The sequence below is a fragment of the Miniopterus schreibersii genome (assembly GCF_964146895.1).
Source record: "Miniopterus schreibersii genome assembly, chromosome: 7".
NCBI classification, from domain to species: Eukaryota; Metazoa; Chordata; class Mammalia; order Chiroptera; family Miniopteridae; genus Miniopterus; species Miniopterus schreibersii.
In genome coordinates, this window is record NC_138108.1 from 17,837,922 (window position 1) to 17,854,336 (window position 16,415).

Genomic DNA, 16,415 nt, shown 5'->3' on the forward strand with positions numbered 1-16,415 from the left:
ACCAAACAAGTCTTGTTAAATTTGGGGGGATTCTAAACTGGTTTCTCTACAACCATTCATTCATTCATTCAAAAATATTTATTGGCCACTCCCTTCGTCCACACAATTTTCGTGGCAATGGGTATGTCCTGTAGATACTGTACAAACAAGCAAATAAAAATTATATAGTGACTAAGGTATCATATTCTCTACTTTAAAAATGAGACTATGGAATTTTTCAAAGATAAATATTTAAAATGTAAACCATTCTATGAAAATGTATAGAGCTTACATACAATGATATAGAGAGATAAATCTAACCACAATGTAATAGAATAGTTTTTATCATGATAAAGTTACAGTGTAGACTACAACAAAAAATAAATGAGTCTGTAAGATATTATTCTCATTTACATATCTTTCAAACACATTCAGTGCACTGAGCATGTCCATTAACATTGTATATCCCAGTACCAACTACTGGAATGACTCGGGGCTGACTTAAAATTTTGTGAAGTCAGCTTTATGCCCAAAAGGTTTACAGCTACTTAATTTCAAGCTGTTTTTTTGTGTGTATTTAGATATAAAAATCTGGAAGTTGGTACTTCCTTTATGAGTCTTTTGTAAATCACACACACATACTCTGAGAATCTTGTTCAAAGGAGTATAGGTTTGAATAAATGTGGACCTTAACAATCAATGGTAGTTGTGGAATTAGGTAATCAGGTGTGAAGTCTTATAAATGATAAAACAGAGCAGCAACGTGGGCTCACTACTTCTGCAAAGGCAAAGTAAACTTGGAGTTACACAAAGTGATCGCCCTGTAATTCCTCTCTCTGTTCCCCATTTCATCCACTCTAATCTCAGAAATGGAGAAGAAACTTTTATAGACCTTCAGTGATGAGTCATCAGAATGTTCATGTACAATTTCAAAGGTTTAACTTTTAAATTTTATTAACTTAAGTAGTGACAGTATTACTCAGTAAATTATATTTAAGTATAAAATGAAATTCTCATTAGAGTTGGTAAAGGTTTGTCCAACAAGGGGTCCATTTCTGTTCTATCATTAGATTACATTATTGTATACCATAGTTATCTCAAATTTGAAATACTGTTTCTGTGTTAACTACATTCTGTCTTGTGGACACATGTACACCTAGATTTTATGAAGATGATATGTAATAGTAAATCTGATCAGAGATTTACAAGGGATCTATGTCATCATAAGGTTAGTGTTCACTCCATTGTGAGGACTCTGACATGAGGCCAGGAATGGCATGAATAAGTGCCACGTTGTCTAGGCCAACAGCACTTTTCTGCGCAGGAGCATTTTCCAGACGTGCTTTGGTCTAAACCAGGGCTCCCCAGCTCACTGATGGAAGTAGGTTCTCCACATACATAACCTTCTCTGCACATCTAAGGACCTCTAAAGGCATAATAATAGGGGAAAAGAAACTGCAGTTGTTCCATATCTTTTCCTCTATCTCTTCCCAGAAAAAGGATGTTGAATAAATTCAGGGGAGTTATTCACACAATAAACTATATTTTATCACAAGATATAAAGTCATGGTTATTTCATTTGTTGCAAAGTTTCCAAAGGTTCCTCTTGTGTTTTTGATGTTTTATATATGAAAAATAACCCCACATAATACAAACAATTTTAACCTTGAAAGAGTTATTTTAAGACAATAAAGAGGATGTTCTCGAGGTTGACTATGCATACATCCTTCTTTATAGACCTGCTTTCCTAAACAGCTGGTGTCTACAATAAAATGTGATTTTTTCTTTATTTGCCATGGGAAGTTCAAATTGAATTTGCTTTAAGAAAATATGATGCAATCTCTTCATCATAACTAATTTACTACTATTGAACCTGACCCTCTTGCTAATATTCAAGACACTCTGTATGTTACACTACAATAAAATTAGCATATCACCATACCTGTTGTTATCCCTGTGATATGCCTGGGCGACGATATCCACTGAAACCTGGTTGCATATATTCAGAAACCGGTAAACCTGTGTACACCGAAGGCCAATCAACCACTGTTTTGCCTATGTTCCTGTCTGACTGAAATGCAACTTGTTATAATTTCTAATTCTCTGGGACACTAAATCATACAAAATGATTAAGCGAAACAATTCTAATCTAAAGCACAAGTACACATAAACTGGAATTAATCTCTATCTAGCCACCAGGGGCTTTCTAAGATATCTTCTTCTCGTATAGTATTCTATTTTTCTTAACTTTTAAAGATGAACACTGCCATTTCCCATGACCCTCCCTTTGATTATGTCTAAAAATCATTATCAAGTCATACCAAAGTGATAACATGTTTTTCAGGCTAATGGTCACATGAAGGGCTCTCTTGCCTTTTACACCATTTCTGTAAGAGTCATACAAATAATTTCGCATTAATTTAATGTGAGTCAGAATTAGTCTGTTTAATTCCAATGTACTGACAAGACCTACTATTAAAATTAGAAGGCAACAGTATCATTTCACATGAAGAATATGTAAAACAAACCAAAAAACTCAAAACTCATAATTCATTATGCCAGATCTCACTGTGGAACGAGAAACCTCATGCAGTATTCTGGAGAGAAAGAGACCAGTGTTTAAATACCTGAATCTTAACCCCCAGAATATTTCCATGGGCATGCATTTATAAGAAAGAAAACATTTGGGTTTCAGCAGTCTCCAACCAGGCCCTGGGGTCCTGAGGGCTGAAAAACTGTTTGAAAGGCATTTGAGACAACAAACATGGAGAAAGGTTTCAGAAGCAACTAATCCACCCCATTTTTTATGTGTGAAGGTAACAACAGACTTAAAGTTCTGCAATCACACAGTCACACAAAAGTTAGTTTATTTCTGAGAAAATTATTTCAGTTGTGGAAACTGAATAACAAAAGCTATGCAGTCTGTCCTAATTCAACAGCAGAATGTGGCTGAAAGACCACCATCGTTACTCCTGGGAAGTAAGAATTGCTCTCATCACAGACTTCAATTAAAAGTGGAGCTCTAATGAAAATATAAAAGATAGCTTTATTTATACCTTATCTTGTTCTAACAGGAATTTTTATAAAACAGAACAAAGGGAAATCATAAGAAAATAAAACACGAAAAAGTCAGTATGTGACATGTGTACTATAGGTTCTTCACAGTTACTTATAGTGGGACATGATTTTATTCTGAGGTTACTACAGGCCAAGAAAAAAATAAAAACCCAACCAGTGCTCACATGATAAGACCAAGCCAGTGGCTTAGGACAAGGTCTCCAGTTTCTAATATGCTCTAACTTGAGAGAAATCAAAATATTCCCCACATGGGTCTTCATAAAGGGAAATATGTAACTATGGTCCTTATACAGTCTTCATGCACTTATGACCTCTTGAAAGTACAGTTATTATCATTTCAAAGTCATGTTCTAAACTCATGTTCAAGTACATCAACATACACCAGGTGTTCACAAACTACAGTCCATAGGTCAAATGGGCCTGTCACCTGGTTTTGTAAAAAAGTTTTATTGGAACATTGCAATTCCCACCTGTTTACATATTGTTTATGGCTGCTTACCTGCTCCAAGAGCAGAGATGAGTAAATGGGAGAAACTGTATATAGTCCACAGAGCCTAAAAAATTTTCTGTCCAGCCCTTTACAGCATAGCTTGCCAACACCCACCATATGATATTAGTTATAAAGACATTAAACATGTTTAGAATGCAAATATTTAAAATCAAATAAATATCTAACAAAAATGTGTTTGCAATCTTTAGCAAGAAAACCTGTGTTTACTTAGATATACACAAACATTGCTTTTCAATAACTATTTACGAAATTAACTTGTGAAGTCATGTAGTATATTTCCAATACAGCCTAGAAATCAGAGAAGTTGTTGAACTGAAATTCGTTATTTCTTTGTTTCGTTTTCCAAAGCCCATGTCCTTTTAAAAATACCTATTTTGCATGAACATGACATAACCCCATAGGAACTCATATTATTCACTGACTATAGTTCTACATGGCTTCTAACTCTTGACTCTCTCCAGTCTGTCTTCCTGAGGATGCCAAAGATTTGGTATTCCTCACTCCAACATTTCTATCACTGCCCCCCACCTCCATTCTTTTGTATTGATATTTTCTCAATTGTTCATGAAAATTCCTGCAACCACAGCTCCCAAACAAGAACCTTAGTCTCTTACTCTAAATAGGTTGATATCTCTATGCCACACCATATGTAGAAATTCTAGAACTGCGACTAAGTCCTCTCAAATTTGTCTTCCAAATTTGTCACCACCTTCCTCATGCCACTCCCCAGGTCAAAACCCTTCACTGACTCCAATGAACTTATGGTAAAACCAAAACTCCTACTAAGCCCAGTATTTAAGGACCTCTAAAAATACAAGGTCATCCATCCATTCCACTCTTCTCCAAAAGAAATCGTCCACTGCAGGCAATCTGGTATGCCTAGCTCATTGGCACCTCAGTGCTTTGGCTTTTGTTATCGTCCTATCTGGGAGTTTTTCCAAACCCAGCCACTTAGGCAGCCCCCTCCATGCCCTGCTTTCCACATGAAATCTGTAGCTTCTGCACACGGTGATACAGGTCCCTCCACTGAATTTGTATAGCACTTATAGGACATACTATTCTTCATCATGAAATTGGGTCAGCTCACTTACTGAATTCTCAAGAGATTTAGGCCATTGCCTCTAAGAAACAAACATGTGCTACTCTGTCACTTAATGTATTTATACATTTCAGTACCATGTTGGTTGTTGCTTGGCACCTGGCCTTGTTTACAACTAGAGCTGTTGTGGGGAAACAGCCAAAGAACACACTCATATTAAAACTGGAATGATTCCTGTGAGTACTTTTCTCAAACATGGATTTGTACTTTTCTGTTTAGATTTGTTTCAAAAAACTTAGTTTTGGGTGCAAAACAGCTACAGAGGGTTAAAATTACTTTTACATGTAACTCTCCAATATCTAAAGCAAATGACATACTTTAGGTTGCCTATGTTTAGAGCATTATATTAGATCGCGTTCTAATCTTATATCCACCACTGACTTCTTATTTTCCAAATCATTTCTCTCTTGTGATTTAACGCATTAGTGAATCAGATACAGGTATAGCTACAGGAATTTAGAAGATATAATTAATCTTTGAAAGCTTTTATGAGATTTTCAAAAACATTCTCCTTCTACTACCTGAAAATTTAGAAAACACTGCAAGTTGAATACAAGTCAAATCCCTTCTCATGGTCAAGAGGACCAATGTGGCCTGGTACCTGCCTTCTGCTCAGATCTCCTGTCCCACACACTCTAGCATGTTCATTAGACTCCAGTGTCACTGGCTCTGTATTTGTTTCTCAAATACAGCAGGCTTCCTCTTGCTTTAAGGCCATTGCTTTTTCTACTCCCTCTGGTTTGAAAACTCTTCCCCTGCCTATTCCTACGTCTGACTACTTCTCATTACTCATGTCTCCAAAGGCAGCCTATCCCATCCCAGACAAGTTCTCCTACATGGCTTTGTTTCCTGTTCCTTATAGCATTTTTCCTGTCTGAAATGCTCATTCATTTATTGGTTTACTTGTTAATCTCTGTCTCCTGCTACTAGAATATAGGCACCATGAGGGCAGGAATGTATATGGTTTGTCTCAATATCTTAAACATTCAAAAAAGAGTCTGCTGTATACTAGGGATCCAATAACTATTTCTTAGATAAATAAATGATTTATGGAGCATGATATTAGAAATACTTAGGGCTCACTAGCCTGATCCATAAGCGGCAGAAAGACAGAGAGTGAATCCTTCCCAAGAACATCATTTACTAAAAGGTATTATTTTAATTCTTTATAGATCACTTAGATTTTTAGACCATCTCATTCAATAAACCACATCAAAGAACAGCACAGAATATCTTATAGTTTGGAAGACCTGCTTTCTTTCTTTCTTTTTTTTTAATATGTCTTTCTTGATTTCAGAGAGAGGAAGGGAGAGGGAGAGAGAGAAAAACATCAGTGATGAGAGAGTCATTGATCGGCTGCCTCCTGCACGCCCCCGACTGGGGATCGAGCCCGCAACCAGGGCACGTGCCCCGACCAGGAATCCAACCCCAATCGCCTGGATCCTAGGTCGACACTCAACCGCTGAGCAACTGGCGAGACCTGCTTTCTTAAGTGTAGATTTCTAGTGTGTGATTAAGATGGCTTTTTTCCTGTATTTATGGCTCAAAATAAAGATACTTCAGGGGAAGACAACATGCACAGCCATTCTTTTACAAGTGTGCATCTACTCAGTGGCAAACCAATACTCCAGTCCTGAGGGGTGATTAAACATGTTCTGATATGTTTAGGACATGACATAGACATCAGAACATAATATCTAACATCCTCTCACAGAAGTGTGACATTAGAGTCCCTTCATTCCCTAGACAGCAGTATAGTTTCAGTTTTCACTGACTAGGAACATGCTTCTCTTTAAATATTTAAGCATGGTTTCTGCTTAATTTTGTCCCTCCAAGATGCTCTTCATGCCTTTCAAATATTTGTCAACTCAAGACTCCACAATGCCTAAGCAGTGTGGGTGCAGGTAAAGCTCTACAGAACACAGTAACCATGGAAACACCTAATTCTTAATTAAATTGTCATCTCCTAGAAAGAAGGAGGAAAGAAAGAACACAAGAGGGATGGAGCACTGGAGGCAGAGAAACAGGAAGACTTACAAGAGCAGGAAAGTAAGAGGAAGCAGGCACAGACAGAGGCCCACAACTTTTCTAGCTCAGTTCCTTTAAGCTAAAAATGTTAAAGCTGGGGAACACACAAAAGGAAAGCTATTTTTGAGGACATTTCATGGTTCTAAAAGTCAGGAAAAAGTTTCAACATGGCTATTTTTGTTGGATTCCCTTTGTACACAGAACCAAGTTTAAACACAGATTCAATCAATCTGGAGGCATCAGCATGAACAGTTTAAGTTAAAGAAAAAAAACTCCTTTGCTTTCCAAGTACCTTGAGTCCGGGCACACATCCCCAAGGAGTTTAAACCTGTATCCTAAGAGATCCAAACCACAGGAATGGCCCTAGGGCAGGAGCCTTGTCAGCGTTCCCTGGATCAGGTTTAGGCTCACCACTCTCAGTAGTGTAGCTGGCACGTAGCTGGTTGGAATGGTTTTAGAATTCTGAGTCCCTCCCTCTTTTATATTCATGTGAAAGTCACAGGTGAGTCACCTCACCCTACTCTGAGCTCAGAGAACAGGAATATAATCAGAACTGGAACAGAATCAAAGTGGAATGGTTCCTCACTGCAGCCCCTACCCAAGAGCTAAACTCTGGGTACAAATAATGGAAAAAAACAAGGTAGTAACTTTTCTTCCTGATTTAGAAAGGCCCTCTAGAGAAAGGAAGCAGGATCAAAGGCTGGAAATATAAAAAAAATTATTCAAGGCTAGAAGGTATAAAAGCCAAGATCAAAGAAAGACCAAGAGAAGGATGCAGATCTGAAAAGGACAGGGAGCATAAAACTGAAATAAAGATATAATTTTTAAAATTTCAAATAAAAATAGCAGGCTGTATTTGCATTTTCTAACGATTGATATTTTTATTTATTTATTTATTTTGCCAATATCAATTAAAGGAAGGAGCAAAGGAAAGAAGAGAAAAAGGGTGAGAAGGGGGAAAGAAGGGCAGGGATAAGTCAAGCTGTGTAATCTTATAAGTAAAATTATGTTTTCTAAAAGGCTTATAACATAACAAAGAAAAAAATTATATAGAAATTTCCCCCTCTAGTGTGTCTTAATGGAAAACAAATTGTTTAAACTTTCCCCCAAAGTCCACAATATAAATTTAACAACTGACTGAAGGAGGAAATCCTGTGCTCTTTATTTTTGCCTAAATTTCCACAGAATTCAATAAAATGTATAAGTAAAAAGCACCGTTTATAATATTACCACTCAAAGGGAAGGTTACCTCTCGTGAACAGGAAAGATTAAGTTCAAAGATTAGAGTCAAAGTAGTTTTCATTAAAAGACAACTGTGTCCGCATTGTTTTAAAATTTTTAATTCACTGCAGAATTGTTTCCAATAAGCACCCTTAATAAATTTTACAAGGAAACACCTACGACCATTAGTTCAAAGTAATGACAAGGGAAATATAGACAAAATATGATGTTGAGGTAGAAAAATAAAACAGATGTCTTCCCTCTCCACCCTCTTAGGCAAAGTGCTTCTCCATCCTAAGTGGACGACTATTAACGGCTGAGAATTTCCATCAGTTCATCGTCTCCCTCTAGCCCCACCTGCTCACCCAAACTTTCCCACAGATCCTCTCCCTTGATTTTGCCCTTTTTGTACCACTTCTTTGTAGTTCTTCAACTGCTCTGTGGTTCTTTAACTGCCTAGAATCGGTTCCTGGGACTGATACCTCCTTGAGAATACCAAAAGGTGTTTCTTGAAATACTCTGAATTGGAATTTCCATGTGCTACCCAGCATTTAATGACATGTTCTACAGCTTGAACTATTTGAGAGATGGTAGTAAGTGCTTGCATTATGTATGTGGATATAAACACACACACTCAAAGGGAGTTATAGTTTATCATTCCCTGATTTAAATGTATATATGTGAAATAAAGAAGGTAGGATTCCTTAGAACATTTATATAACTGATGCATAAAAGCTTGTCTTTGAGGCCCTAAAGCATTGCTTCCATGTCTGAGGGCAGTCCCTGGTACTGTGTGTCATATCTATCACACAACAGCTACACATGGAATGCTTCTTATAAAAGAAACAAATCTCTCCAACTTTACTGGTAAATTCCTTAAATTAATAAATTCCTTTTTATTTTGCTTTGTTATGTTAATAAGCCTCTTAGAAATTAATTTTACTTATAAGATGAAACAGCTTGAGAGAACAAAAGTAGCAAAAAGAACAAGCATATCTGACAGTCAGAAAGGACTCAAAAACTTAATAGCATCTTCAACTCAAGTATCAGAGATAAAACAGCATATGACTATTTCAGAATGTTATCAGATTTTATACGTTTACTAATGCCTTACCTAAACTTTTAGCATTCAGAAGTACAGTACTGACCTGGAGGTAGTGTTATCATCTAGGGCAGCTGTTATTTAAGATTCTTTATCTTAATCTGTCAAAAGGAAATTAAGAATTAAAAAAATTCATTAATCAATCCCTGACCAATGTGGCACTGCTGGTTGAGTATTGACCCATGCACCAAAAGGCCTCTGGTTCAATTCCCAGTCACGACATATACCCAGGTTGTGAGTTCAGCCCCCAGTCGGGATGCATACAGAAGGCAGTCAATTGATATTTCTCTCTCACATCAATGTTTCTCTCTCCCTCTCCCTTCCTCTCTCTCTCAAATCAATTAAAAAATACATATTTTAAAAAGAATTCATTAATCAGAGTAATCAACTCGAATACTAAAATCCTTAACTTGGTTTCACATGGTCTGTTGCACATGGATATCGATAATTACATGCTTCCATGTATACATTTAAGCAAATGTAATAACTATTTAATTTTAAAGTCCAACTGTGCAACTATAGTTCTCAAAGGCATAGCAGTCCAGTCTGTTATCTAGTTGCTAGTAAAATCCAACACAAAATATGTGTGTCATAAAAAATATGCAAAAATACACCAATAAGTATTTTTCTTCCCTCTCCTTTCTGATGTTTAGAAAATTTGCAAGTTGATTTAAGTCAAAAACGGTAAAGGAATGAAATTATTCCTTCAGGCTTAGAAGACTCTGTGCCAAGTTTCATTTCTGCCTGCATATTTTTGACCACGTTCAAGAGCCCTGAAAAGAAACACATAAAAAAGAAAATATCCCTTTAACCTCAGGAGAGCAACATTCCTAGAGGCTGCTGCTGCGGGAGAGAAGGGCTCTGCCCTGAGCGGGTGTGCTCCTGGTGTTTGGTTTCCACCCGAGGATGCCTGCTCTCAATGACTCTGAAGCAGCTACTCTGATGAGGTGACGCTGCGCCGGTTTCACTGGGTCATGCTCTCTCAGCACATTCTTCCTCCCTCTCCTCCCTGCAAAGGTGCCGTAAACAAGCCATCCCGAAAGAGCTGTTCAGGTGATTAACAAGTCCTAAATTTGAAATTCCTGAGAGCACGAGCTCAGCTTTTGGTCGTCTAGACACAACGAGGAGCTTAAAGCAGCACAGCCGGCCAGAAAGAAACAGGTTATCTGACTAAAAGAGGTGGGGGTGGGGGTGGGGGAGATAAGAAAGGAGAGAAATAAAGAAAATCAAAATTAATGCAACCAAAGTACTGTGTGTTTTTTAAAGGAGGCTCACTTTTTAAATTGCTTAGATCTCCAGATTTAATTTAAGCAATTTTCTACGTAGGAGGTTTTGAAAAAAAAACTTTCAGAGATTAAAGATATTATAGCAAACTGTGAACTACTATAAATTAAAATTAAGTAAAGCATGTATCACTGATCCTAAAGACACAATAGCCCTGATAATATGCAAATCATGAATACAGATGTAAACCTATGGTAACCAGATAAAATTACCAGGAACTCAATGTTAAAATGCACAAACAAATAAAATAGTCTTTATAGAAAGAAAAAAAATGCCTCATCTTTTCTTGGTGGGAGGATACTTTTGTGCATAAAGGGGAAGGGGTGATTGAGAGACCCATGATTTACAAATTCATAAAGATTTCTGCCGAAATACATAGATGCCTATTGCCGAGTGAAAGGGGTGTTTTGTGTCACGTTCAGGTTAAAGAAGGTAATCGTCCTCTTGGGCATTCTAAAGGGCTTTTATTTATTTAATCTACCTTCATTGCCAAAAAAATTATAATTGCACACAGTAAAATGACAGGGTGACAGAGCTGCGCTTTATCCTGGGCCGGTACCTGCAGCTCAAGCATGGGACATTTTGCATAATACGGCTCACATAAAAGGCTTTGTTCTCCATCGCCTCGGTGCGGCTGCAAACCTCAATTTCACTTTGTCGTCATTGCCATTCCCAGAGTGACCATTTTTAAATAAATAATACCTTTAACGTGGAAGTTAGCTCCTTACCAACATTCATCAATCTCTCTGCCTCACATTCAAAATTATACACCACCACCAATATTCTTTTGTTCTGCACTACAGATCTCATTTACACCATAATTCCCAAACCCTGAAAGGTACATTTAAAAAGGTTTGTGCCTTAGGTATCCACTCTCTTTTGCAGTGTCATGTATATAGTATTACATATGTGTGTGTGTATGTGGTGTGCACACATGTGCATGAGTGTGTGCGCGCATTTAAACAAAAACCTTTCGCACTGAGTCAGTTTTAAAGGGTCTATCTCCTCAGCATTATGCTAGGGACTTACAGCAGACAGTACACAGCAATCCTTATGAACGGGCTTGTCGCTAATGAAAGCCTTTTATTCCCTAACAAAATCCTGAACCCCGTCGCAGGCAGTATTACATCAATTTCCAGTTTTCAAGGATGTTTTTCCCTGACCCACCGCTTTACCACCTCCCCGCCCCCACCCAAATACACACCTCCCCACGCCTCTTACACACTCCGTCTGTAAATGTCCATCCTCAAACAAAAGACAAGGCGGGGGAAGGAAGGCACTGCAGCCCCCCCCCCCAAAAAGGCCTTTTTAAAAAGAAAAAGAACAGACGTCCTGTGGACGCCGCTGCCCAGCCCCATCGTTCGAAAGGGAAGCCTGTGGATGCCCAAGCTCACCAGACTCATTTTCCCGTCCCGCCCTCCAGCCGGACCAGACATGGATTTTCATTTTCCTAAAATTACAAACATGTATCAATCTTCCTTTCCAGCTGTTTCTGGAAGAATAACCGGGAAAATGATTTCAAATCGACGAGGCTGCCTAGCCCACTCCTCTGTGTGCAGTCTCTGCGGGCGGATGGACAAAACCACCTAACACCCCGAAACCCCCTTCTTTACCAGTACCCTTGGACAAGCCTCCCTCGTCTGTCTAGACCTGGGTAAGGTCAGCTCCCGGGACAGGCATCCACCCCGACGTACGTCCCGGGCGCTGAGCGGCGGCCCCCCGAGGTCGCGCCCTCTCCGACGAGCCCCGAGCCCGGCGGCGCCCGGCGCCCTGCGCGCCCCCGACACCTGGTCGCGCGGCGCCCCGCCACCCGGGCCCAGCGGCCGAGGCACCCCTGCCCGCCCGCGGCCACCCCTGCCACCGCGCCCCGGCCGAGGCGCCCGGCTCGCGGGCACCGAGGGCGGGGGCGCCCGACGCGGCCCGGGCGGGGCCGGCTCTCACCTGCGCGCGGAGACCCGCTGCCCGCCGCCGCTCCGGGCCCTGAGACCGAGCGCCCTCCGCGGGCGTGGAGCGCGAGACGGAGACGGGGCCGGGGCGGGGGGAGGGAGCGGACGGAGAAAGGAGCGGGAGGGGAGGAGAGAGAGAGCGAGGAGGAGGAGGATGCTGCCGCCGGCCGCCGACAGCCCGCGCAGCCCGAGCGTCGGCCCGTCTGAGCGCCGCCCGGCCCCGCCCCGCCCCGCCCCGCCGCCCCGCCCCCGCCGCGCCCCCCTCCGGTCCCGCCCGGCGCTGCCCGCGGGTCGGCGGCGGCCGGGGTGGCGCTGTCCCCCCGCAGAGCCCGGGAGCGGAGCGCGGCGGCCACGCCTCCTGCCGCAGCCCGCGCCGCGCGGCCCGGGGGCGGGCACTTCAGAGAAGCCCCCGTCCGTCGCCGCCGCCGGGGGGCCCCGCGCCCCGGGACAGAGGCGCCCCGCCGACCTTCTGGCCGCGTCCCCGGGGAAGTCGGCCTTCGCCTCCCCGCGAGGAGCCCCGCGGCGCCCCCGCCTCTGTCACTGCGGGGCAGGGGCTCCTGTCGCCCCCTCGGCGGGGAAGACTCCCGGGCCTGGCCCCCACAGTCCTGACATCAGACGCCCCCGAAACGACGGAAGGAAAGGGAGCGGGAGAGGAGGGAGCACCTGTAGTCATGGGAAAGGACCAGTGGCTGAGAGTTGGGAGAATTCTAGACCCGGTTCCGTCGCTAATTAGACTCATTCATCCCTTTATTCATTCAGCGGCGTTGATCGTAACCCATTATGGGTCAGGCCTCGGTCTAGGCACTGTGGAAACATCTGCAAATAAAGCAGACACCACCCCACCGCCCCCACCCCCCAAAAAAATCCCAGCCTTCATGGACATTGTATCTGAGAGAGCCAAATTATGATCCAGAGACAGCTCGGCAATCTACATCCCAGTGCCTGCACGTGGCAAGGGAGGATTTAAAACGCCAGCCTGCCCCTCCGGCATGTTTAATAGGATGATATAATCAGATAAGAAAGGAGAGTCTGTGAAGCATACGGAGAGAGATGCAGGTATAAAGAGTAGAGAGCACAGAAAGTGTTGACTTTGAAATGTCACCATTTAAGAAAATCATCCCTTAAATACTTTTGACAGTGAACTGACTGAGAAAACAAATGATTCTTTACCATGGAATCTCCAGATCAGAGAACAGTAAATAAGAAAGGTAAGATGCAACTCAGAATTGCTATAGGTTGAGTACTGGTGAGGTGCTCGTGTGGTTCGCCAGGATGGTGAGGTGAGGCTGCAGAGCTCCAACAGTGCTGATGAAGCAGCAGGTACAATTCCGTGTCGTCCCTGACATCTGCCGTGGAACCATAGGACCACTGGGCATTGGACTTGATTTCTTAGGCATTTGGTCCAATTCCCTCAATTTTCAGTTGGAAAAAGAGAGCCAATGATGGGTTTAGAAACTATAGCAGAGCGAGACCTGGAACCCTGGCATCCAGAGTCACATACCGTGCTCTGTGTGTGTTGTTCCCCTCCACCCAGCTTTATCCCGTGTCCCTCTGACACTCCCAGTGAGGTTGGAAGTATCAGGGCTCGCCCAAGTAGCAGGGGGGTGGGGGCAGGAGGAGCTGGAGGTCTTCCTCAGAACATGGCCTGCGTGAGAAGCAGGAGGTTTTAGGAGATTGTGAAGTGATCTAAAGTACATGGATGGAAGGAAGGAAGAAGAATCCTGCCAGAGTGCTAGCAGCTGACATCAAGACCTGGCATGCTGCTGCAGATGCTCACTGAAAGTATTCTTCAGTCCTGTATGGTCAGTTACGAGTGTTTCTCAGTTCCTATCAGTCCTGTGCTGTTTCACACAAGAACCACATTCCAAAAGGAAAGTGCTCCTCCTGCATTCCTTCCCTTCAGGCAGAATTCCCCCGGGTCTTCATCAACTCTGCCCTTAAGGTAGGCGATACAACTTCAGGCATTTAGCACCATCTTTCCCATCCTCACTGTCTGCAAACCAAAATATTTTGATTAGTCTTGAAATCAGGTATTTCAAGTCCTCCCTGCCCAGATGTCATAGAGTTGGACTCATACAGTACATAGCCCTTTCAGACCGGTTTCTTTCACTTAGGAGTAAGCATTTAAGATTTCTTCTTTTCATGGCTTGATAGCTCATTTTTTCTAATCACTGAATAATATTCCATTGTATGAATGGCCCACTATAGGGCCTACCTTGGTTAGTGTTTTATGTGGCCCTAAAAAATGTACATCAAAAGTTGACTCAAAATGTATCATAGACCTAAATGTAAGAGATAAAACTACAAAACTAGAAAAACACATGGGAGAAAACCTTTGTGAGTTTTGATGAGGCAAAGAATTTTTAGCTATGTCACCAAAAGTGTGATACAAAATGAAAAAAAAATTCCTAAATTGACATAACCAAAAGTAAAAGCTTTTGCTCTACAAAAGATTTCATTAAGAAGAAAAAAAAAAAAAAAAAAAACAAGCCAAAGACTGGGAGAAAATACTGTTAAGTCGTTGTTGGAGGAGGTCATCAAGAGGACATGACTGCAGGTTGACTGACTCATGAGCTGGATCCAGGCAATGAGAGGCTCCTCAGCCTCCCCTGTCCTTGGAATGCACATTCTGCCCACCATTCCCACAGCAGAAGCTGATTTCAAGGACACAGCCTTGAGAGAACTATGTGTTGTTGAGGCCATCTGGATGGTATATGTGATAAACCCAATTAAGGCTTCTATATATAAACTTTTAAGATTCTGGCAGGCGGGTGTGGAGACCTACTTGTGTTGGAGCTGCCCAAGAACAACTTTATAAATAAATCCCCTTGCTTATTAAACTTGCCACCCACCAATCTGGAGTAGCCTGCCTCTTTCTTTGGTCTCTCCTTCCCCTCCGTGTACGTGGGCCAGTTTCAGATTTCACCAGGGAAGCTCCCAAGTTTTCCAACCAACAGTTGGCAAGTCAGCCAGGAGACTGGAGAAATGGGTCTTGAGAAATCCCAAACTAGCCAGCAACTTCTATGTGGGGAGGGGGTGGCTTGTATGTTAGATGCTTGTGGACTACAAGCTTTGTCTTTGTTGAAAGAGAAAATAATTGTTTTCTATAATACTGATTTTTTTTCTATTATCTTTTGTATTTACTTTGTACTACTTTCTTTGAGTTTCATATGGCATTTTTTGCCTAGCTTCTTGACATAGAAGGTGAGATTCTTTTCTAATATAAGTATTTAAGGCAATAACTAAGCATGGTTTTAGAAGCATCTCATAAGTATGATATGTCACATTTCAATTATCATTCAGTTAAATTTATTTTCTATTTTCCTTTGTGATTTCCTTCTTGACCTATAGGTTATTTAGTATTGCTTCATTCCCAAACATTTTAGTCTTTTTCACATTATCATTTTGTTATTAATTTCTAGCTTTAAAAAAATAATTTCTCTACTGTGCTATTTTATAACCCAACACATGGTTAATTTTGCCAAATAGCTCATTTACACTTAAGATGATGTGTAATCTGAAGTTGTTCAAGTCATTATATACATATATATACATATATACATATATACATATATACATATATGATTATATACATATACATTATATACATATATACCTATATATTATATACATATACATTATATACATATATACATATATATGATTAATTTTTAGTTTGTGTTTTAAGCCTCTTTCCTGCTGATTTTTTGTTAGCCTGCTATATTAGTTTCTGAGGGTTGGGTGTTGAAATCCCCCAATGTGATTCATTTTTCTTTTTATTCTACCAATTTTTTCTTTACAGATTTGAGTCTATACTAAACACATTCAGAATGATCATATATTCTTGGTTCACTGGCTATTTTATATTATGAAATATTCCTCTTTTTGTGGTAATGTCTTAAAGCCTACTTTGTCTCATATCAGTACACCTCCATCAGCTTTCTTTCGGCTAATGTTCACATGGTAAATCTTTTTCCCGTTTCTTTCTTTTTAGTCTTTTTATGTCCTTTTAAGTCATGATAAATTCGTATGTAGCATTGAGTTGAGTTTTGTTCTATTTCCAGTCCAACAATTTTGATCTGTTTTGTCTGTTTCCATTTATTATAATTCATTTATTTTGAGGATTAAATCTGTCATTTTATTATTTGTTTTATATTTTTCCAAACT

The 16,415-nt window shown here is 40.8% G+C and overlaps 1 protein-coding gene across 32 annotated transcripts in view; it reads right to left on the reverse strand.

Moving 5' to 3' along the window:
• The window catches only part of MAP2 (microtubule associated protein 2), a 214,013-nt gene extending 201,533 nt beyond the window's left edge, over window positions 1–12,480 (reverse strand). For 28 of the 32 annotated variants that reach the window (XM_081143129.1, XM_081143125.1, XM_081143116.1 and 25 more), the window contains exon 1: window positions 12,244–12,475. The gene's annotated coding sequence lies outside the window, so the exon portion shown is untranslated. Of the gene's footprint in view, window positions 1–9,064; window positions 9,120–11,915; window positions 11,954–12,243 lie in introns of those variants that run through there. The other 4 variants (XM_081143107.1, XM_081143124.1, XM_081143118.1 and 1 more) reach the window with 3 other exon arrangements.
• Between the last annotated feature and the right edge of the window lie 3,935 nt (window positions 12,481–16,415).